The sequence below is a fragment of the Aethalodelphis obliquidens genome, unplaced genomic scaffold (assembly GCF_003676395.1).
Source record: "Aethalodelphis obliquidens isolate GAN/ISIS:26980383/991018 unplaced genomic scaffold, ASM367639v1 scaffold22, whole genome shotgun sequence".
In the NCBI taxonomy this organism is placed as follows: Eukaryota; Metazoa; Chordata; class Mammalia; order Artiodactyla; family Delphinidae; genus Aethalodelphis; species Aethalodelphis obliquidens.
This window is the reverse complement of record NW_020837966.1, coordinates 1280703-1287330: the sequence shown is the minus strand read 5'-3', so window position 1 is coordinate 1287330 and position 6628 is coordinate 1280703. Positions and strand designations below refer to the sequence as shown.

The 6628-nt window shown below is 50.4% G+C and overlaps 1 long non-coding RNA gene across 2 annotated transcripts in view; it reads right to left on the bottom strand.

Annotated features, from left to right (window-relative positions):
- Window positions 1-4016: 4016 nt before the first annotated feature.
- The window catches only part of LOC113627952 (uncharacterized), a 33465-nt gene continuing 30853 nt past the window's right edge, over window positions 4017-6628 (bottom strand). The window contains exon 5 of one of the 2 annotated variants that reach the window (XR_003435818.1): window positions 4017-4391. This is a non-coding gene — a long non-coding RNA (uncharacterized LOC113627952). Of the gene's footprint in view, window positions 4392-5478; window positions 5939-6628 lie in introns of those variants that run through there. The other variant, XR_003435817.1, reaches the window with a different exon arrangement.

Here is a 6628-nt window from a genome sequence, read left to right as displayed (position 1 = left end):
GGAGTATCCAAATTTCTGCTTAAAGAGATAATTCCGAGATTCGGGTTACCCCAAAGCTTACAGTGATAACGGACCTTCTTTCACTGCCAAGGTGACCCAACAGCCTTCCTCAGCTCTAGGTATTCACTACCACCTCCAGTCTTTCTGGAGGTCCCAATCCTTAGGCAAAGTAGAAAAAGCAAATCATGCTCTAAAAGAATGCTTGCAAAAAAAACCCCCCAAAAACACTTGCTGAGTTATGCCAAGAGACTTCAGAAACCTGGCTCTCTGTCCTGCCTGTAGCCCTTCTATGGACCAGGATGGCCCCAAAGAGAATTTTAAAACTTAGCCCATTTGAGACCTATGGGAAGCCCCTCACCATTTTTTTCGGTCATGCCGCACAGCTTGTGGGATCTTAGTTCCCAGACCAGGGATTGAACCCAGGCCCTCAGCAGTAACAGCCTAACCACACTAACTTCACCACTGGACTGCCAGGGAAGGACCACTGGGAGGCCCTTTTTGACTTCAGATCTCTTGTTTGATGAGGAAACCCACAAATGGGTCTCCCACACTGTTAGCTTGAGCCAAGTTCAAAAGGTCCTCCAAGTATATGGAAACAAAGCGCTGCCCACCCCCACAAAGGAAAGGTCGCGGTCTCCATCCAGTCAGGGCACTTTGTCCTACTAAAAACTTGGAAGGAAGGATCCCCTGAGGACCAGATACAACGAAAATGGAAGGGACCATATCAAGTGTTACTAAGTACCCCAACTGCTGTCAAGCTATAGGGAGTTACTAATTGGGTTCATCTGTATCTTATAAGTCCCAACAGGAGCCAGAAGAGACCTACTCCTGTGAGCCATGGAAGACCTCAGATACCTTTCCAAGAACAGATAAGTGACTTCACGTGGCTGAGGTGGGTTGGCCTAGTCATCCTTGTGTTTCTGACTATCACGCTCTTATTCTGCCGCTTTTCAGAACCCCCTCCCCCTGGTAAACATCTTCTTTGCCCCTGCTAGGTCTGAAAGAAAAAATACGGTAATATGATGTCAAAAGCCATCATACTAGTAGGACTTCTGACGAAGGTCGCAGCTCGGAATGGGAAAATCATGCTTTAGTAAACATATCTAAAATAGTTGCCCTGGGAGAAAAACTAGTTAATTGTTGGGCTTGCCATAAAAACCCTGGCTTACAACAGTCGTTACAGGTACGAATAGGTACATACAAGAGCTTTACCAATTCAAACACATGAAAACCACCCCCACAGCTGATACGAGTGTGACGGGTGATACCCCCATCAGGCCCGATACCTTGCCTACGTTTTAACTCTTTTTAAAAAGGTGACATAACTTTTCCTTTAATCATGGCTACTTTTGTTATCCAGAAAACCAGTCAAGCTTCCAATGTCACTATACCTCTAATGGTTCTCTTGGCTATGGTGAGCCTCTTTGGAACAATCCCTGGGCACCAGAGGGTAATATCACCACAGCGTTTTGGAACCTGGACCCAAACTGCATTCCCACGAATGCCTCCACTCTCTGTGCTTATAATGAAGCCCAGACCCCAGGTGCCTACAGGATAGGGATGGAATGGACTAAAAACTGGGCTAGAAGTTGTCAGGCTCTATGGAAACTGTGGGTTAAACCCTTCTTACTACACCATCTCACCTAAGCCAAGGTTATGGAATACTCCTGGACTGAACTGTTTTGAATATACAAATGGGCCCTTGTCCCCACATTGTGTTCATTAACTTTTCTCTTCCATGGATCTGGATGGCTGCTTCCTTGCTAAATTCTTCTGTTCCCAGATCTCTTACTGCACCTTCAAGATACACCTGGATACGTGGCACTCCCCAGAATGAGGGCCCAAAGACAAGGGCACCCCAGGGCAATTCGGCCCCTATGTAAATGCTTATCCTTATATAATGTGTGGCGTGAGGGAGCCTGTACATTAGGACATTTGGTCCCATTCACTGTCACAACACATAATAACACTCAAAATCGTCCCAGGAGGGCCATCGGATTAATATTGGCAAGAATGGGACTGGCAGGGGGATTGGCAGCTCCATGGGAGGCTTTGCCTACCATGAGGTAACCCTAGAAAACCTAACCAACACTTTAGTGAACCCAGCCCTGACCACTGGAAATGCCCTAAACAGACTTTCAACTTCTTTAAACTCAGTGGCCAATGTGGTTATGGACAATAGATTGGCCTTGGATTACTTGCTGGATGAGCAGGGTGGCGTCTGTGCAGTCATAAACAAAACCTGCTGCACCTATGTCAGTAATTCAGGACAGATTGAGATGGACATCAAAAAGATTTATGAACAAGCAACATGGTTACACCGCTATAACCAGGGGTCAGACCCTAATGCCATCTGGTCCACCATTAAGAGTGCCCTCCCTGACTTTACTTGGACCCTGAGTAACAGCCATAATCCTCCTCCTATTTGGACTCTGCCTCTTTCACCTCTTGGTAAAGTTCATGTCTTCCAGGTTACAACAATTCCCCATCAAAATGATGGTTAGGGGAATTCCCTGGTGGTCCAGTGGTTAGGACTTTGTGCTCTCACTGCTGAGGGCCTGGGTTCAATCCCTGATTGGGGAACTAAGAGTCTACAAGCCGCACATGGCGCAGCCAAAAAAAAAAAAAAAAGATGGTTAGGCAAGGATTCCAGCCCATACCGCCCTATGACTTAAAACAAGAAGCTGTTCTGCCCCTGGGATCCCCACACTAGGCATCCAGAAATTTCTACTCCCTGACAGGCAAGGTCAATGCCCCTACTCAGCCCTGAAGCAGCCAAAGAAGACAGACCGTCGCCTTTCTGCTTCGCATAAGAATATGGAAGTAAAATCTCTGATGGGGGAATGAGACAGGAGGGAAAGGGGCAGAACACAAACGCTAGATAAGTGAAGAGGGGGCACAGCTGTTGGGATGCAATTAAGTCCGAATAGAACCAGCTGAAACCATGTTGGCTTCGAGAATAGTCTGGTCATTGACCTCTAGCTCATTTTAACGTCATCGTAATACTCAAGATCACTCCCCCTTACGCTGTGATAGTTCTGCGACGACTGGAAAAGGTCAAAAAGTGAACAGTGGCCCAATTCCTGGAAAATCCCCCCCTTCTCTGAAATAGCAAGAATATTCGTCCCACTCGTTAGCGTATGAAATTACTTAGCCCATAAAAACCTACAACCCCATGCCCGGGGGCTGCTCTCACTTTCCCAGAGGGCCCACATTCTACCTATGGCGTGTGTATCCTGCTAAATAAACCCGCCTTTGCTTTTCTCTGGTTCATTCTTGAATTCTTTCCAGCGAGAAGCCAAGGACCCTCACTTGGCAGTGGTCTGTCCTAAGAACTCTTGTGGGTCCCAGGATGTGACATTTCCCTCTCCTGAAACAATTAGAGGCCTCTGCCCTCCCCGTGGATCTTGATTAGGGCTGGGGCAGGGATAGGCTCTCTCCCCAGTGCTGGTTTACCACTCCCTGCTAAATTCTAAGAGTCTCTGGGAAGGCATGAGGCTGAGGTCCTTCTCCAGGACAGCCTAGCAGGCACTGGACAGCACATAGGGACCCATTTAATGGGGTCCCCCTCATATTCCCCAGCCTCAGTACAGCATTAGCCTGGGACGCATGGACACACCTGTCTAGGCCCTGGGAAGGTCAGGGCTCCACAGGCCCTCAGGGGGCCATTTGTCCCTCCCCCACCTCCAGGCCTTGTTGCCTGCAAACCTTTGTTTTTCCAACAGGAGGCAAGTGGAACTTCTGGCCTGTGTGTTCTGTGTGAGTCCAAGAGACACAAACACAAGCTGCTAGGCAATGAGTACGATGCAGTGATTCGGTAATTAATCCGTCCGCACCAGGGGCCACATTGGGATGTTTACCCGCCTCCCAGGAGCTCACAGGCCAACGGAGTGAGGGAAGAGGAAACTACAGGGATTTGCCCTCCCGTGTGCCGGCTCTGTTCTAGGCACACATCACCTTATATCAGCCTCACGGGAAGGGATTTTTCTCCCTGTCTTTTGAGACACGAAACAGACTTACCAGGAGGAAAAGGCGCTGAGCCGGGAAGCTGAGCTGTGATCCTGCAGGCAGTGGGGAGGGAGCCCTCAGAGGCCCAGGAGCAGGGCGTAGGCCAGGTGGGGGTCCCTGAGGCACTCACACACCTGCCCCTCCTGTTGGTGCTGCAGCCGGTGCGGGGGTACCTGCTCTGGCCTCTTCCAGCCCTGCAGCCTTGGCACTGGCTTTGCCCCGCAGCCTCTGCTGTAGCCTCTGGATGTTCCCGGAACTCCAAAGCGGAGGAGCAGAATCCACTCATCCAGCACCTACCCTGCTCCACGCCAGTCTGGGCACACCTCTCGGCGCATCACGTGCCGCTGAAGCGCCTCCTCCACCGCAGAGACCACCTCCTCCACCTGCCCAGAGAGATGGGGAGTGAATTCAGGTGTGGCCACCTGATCCTGCTACACCTGGGAGAGTGGTGCTGGGGGCAGGGAGCCTCCTACAGAGCCCAGCTCACCTGCCTGGGCTCAGAGCCCACTCTGGAGGGCTACACACATCCACGCAGATGGGCTCGGTGTCCTGTGGGCTCAGACATCCTGAGTTGCAGCACAGAAAACCCCATGCAATATATACAATGGAATAGTACTCAGTTATAAAAAAGAATGAAATAATGCCATCTGCAGCAACATGGATGGACCTAGAGATTATCATACTAAGTGAATAAGTCAGAGAAAGACAAATATCATATATCACACATATGCACAATCTAAAATATGGCACAAATGAATTTATTTACAGAAGAGAAACAGATTCACAGACAAAGAAAACAAATTTATGGTTACCAAAAGGGAAAGGGGGTGGGAGAGGGATAAATTAGGAGTTCGGGATTAGCAGATACAAACTACTACATATAAAATAGATAAACAATAAGGTCTTACTGTATAGCACAGGGAACTATATTCAATATCCTGTAATTAACCATGATGGAAAAGAATATGACAAAGAATATATATATGTAAGGCTTCCCTGGTGGCTCAGTGGTTAAGAATCTGCCTGCCAATGCAGGGGACATGGGTTCAAGCCCTGGTCCAGGAAGATCCCACATGCCGCGGAGCAGCTAAGCCCGTGCGCCACAACTACTGAGCCTGTGCTCTAGAGCCCGCGAGCCACAACTATTGAGCCTGCGTGCTACAACTACTGAAGCCCATGAGCCTAGAGCCCGTGTTCCGCAACAAGAGAAGCCACCACAATGAGAAGCCTGCTTGCCGCAACTAGAGAAAGCCTGCGCGCAGCAACGAAGACCCAACACAGCCAAAAATAAAAAATAAATTAAAAAAAGAATACATATATGTATAACTGAATCACTTTGCTGTACATCTGAAACTAACACAACATTGTAAATCAACTATACTTCAATAAAAATTTTGTTTTAATAAAAAAATTTAAAAAGAAAAAGAAAACCCTGTGCAAAACAGGCTGCCTCTGGCTGAGGGCCGCAGATGCCCTCCGTGTGTGGGCTGAGCAGGTCATCATAGTGGCGTTATGCCTGCAGGTGCAGGACAGCCCGGGGTTGAGCCCCAGCTCTGCCACCTACAGCTGTGTGACCTTGGGCATGTTACTAACCCTGCAAAGCCCCAGATTCCTCATTGGGAAAATGGGGAATGTCAGACCAGTACCTCAGAGCTTTAGGTGGGCAGTGCAGGGCAAACAGAGGGCAAGGTTGGCCCTTGGCTTGGGGTCTCCAGGCTGGAGTTGGTGCTTGTTCTGTAGGTGGAAACTGCAGGGTTAAGCATGGAGGCCGCCCAGGAGGAGGTCCCCGGTGTTGGCTGTTTCTCTGCTTGCTGCGGGGTGGGGCAAGGAGTCCATTCATGCTCTGAGACTTCCCTGGGAGCCCGGCCAGCTCCGATGTGCAGGTTGGAGAGAAGTTGTCGGTCCTCCTAGGCCTTCTCTTCCGCAAACCCTGCTGGGCAAGTGTCCTGCATTAAGGCTCAGAGAAGGCCCACAGTGGTCTCCTGACTCCCGCCCTTCTGCTCCTCTCACTGAGGGGTGTCCTCCTCGGTCCCTTGGCTGGCCAGCATCTGGAGCCTCACCAGACCTGGCACCAGGCACCTGAGAGGCTCCTGTACGTTAGGAGGTGGAATTCTGGGCATGGGAACGGAATCTAGACGTACTGAAGGATGGGGAGTCGGGGAGAGCTTCCAGGAGGAAGACTTGGGTGAGGTGACCAGCTTCAACTAGAGAAGAGGGGCAGAAGGGCAACACAGCCTGGGAAAGATGAAGGGCAGGACATGCCTGGGGGATTAAGCCTCAGGCTTTGGGGGCTGCTGCTGGGACAGGGAGGTGGCTGGACTCATAGCCAGCTCTCAGCAGGCTCTGTCGGCGGTTGATGAATTCCCCACACCTCGTCAAGCTAAGATGCACAGAACAGCTCTGAGCAGGGTGGGCTGGGGGGACGTGCAGGTGGGATTTGTGGTACCTCCTCTGGCCAGTGCAGGGATCAGGCAGCCCTGATCCTGGGTCAGTGTCTGGCATCCTCTTGCTCCGCTCAGACAGCAGGTTGCCTAAGAGAGGCAACCAGTTCAAATCCTGACACCAGCATTCTCCGTCTGCGTGGCCTTGGGCAGGTGTCCACATGGAAGCCAGTGAGAGC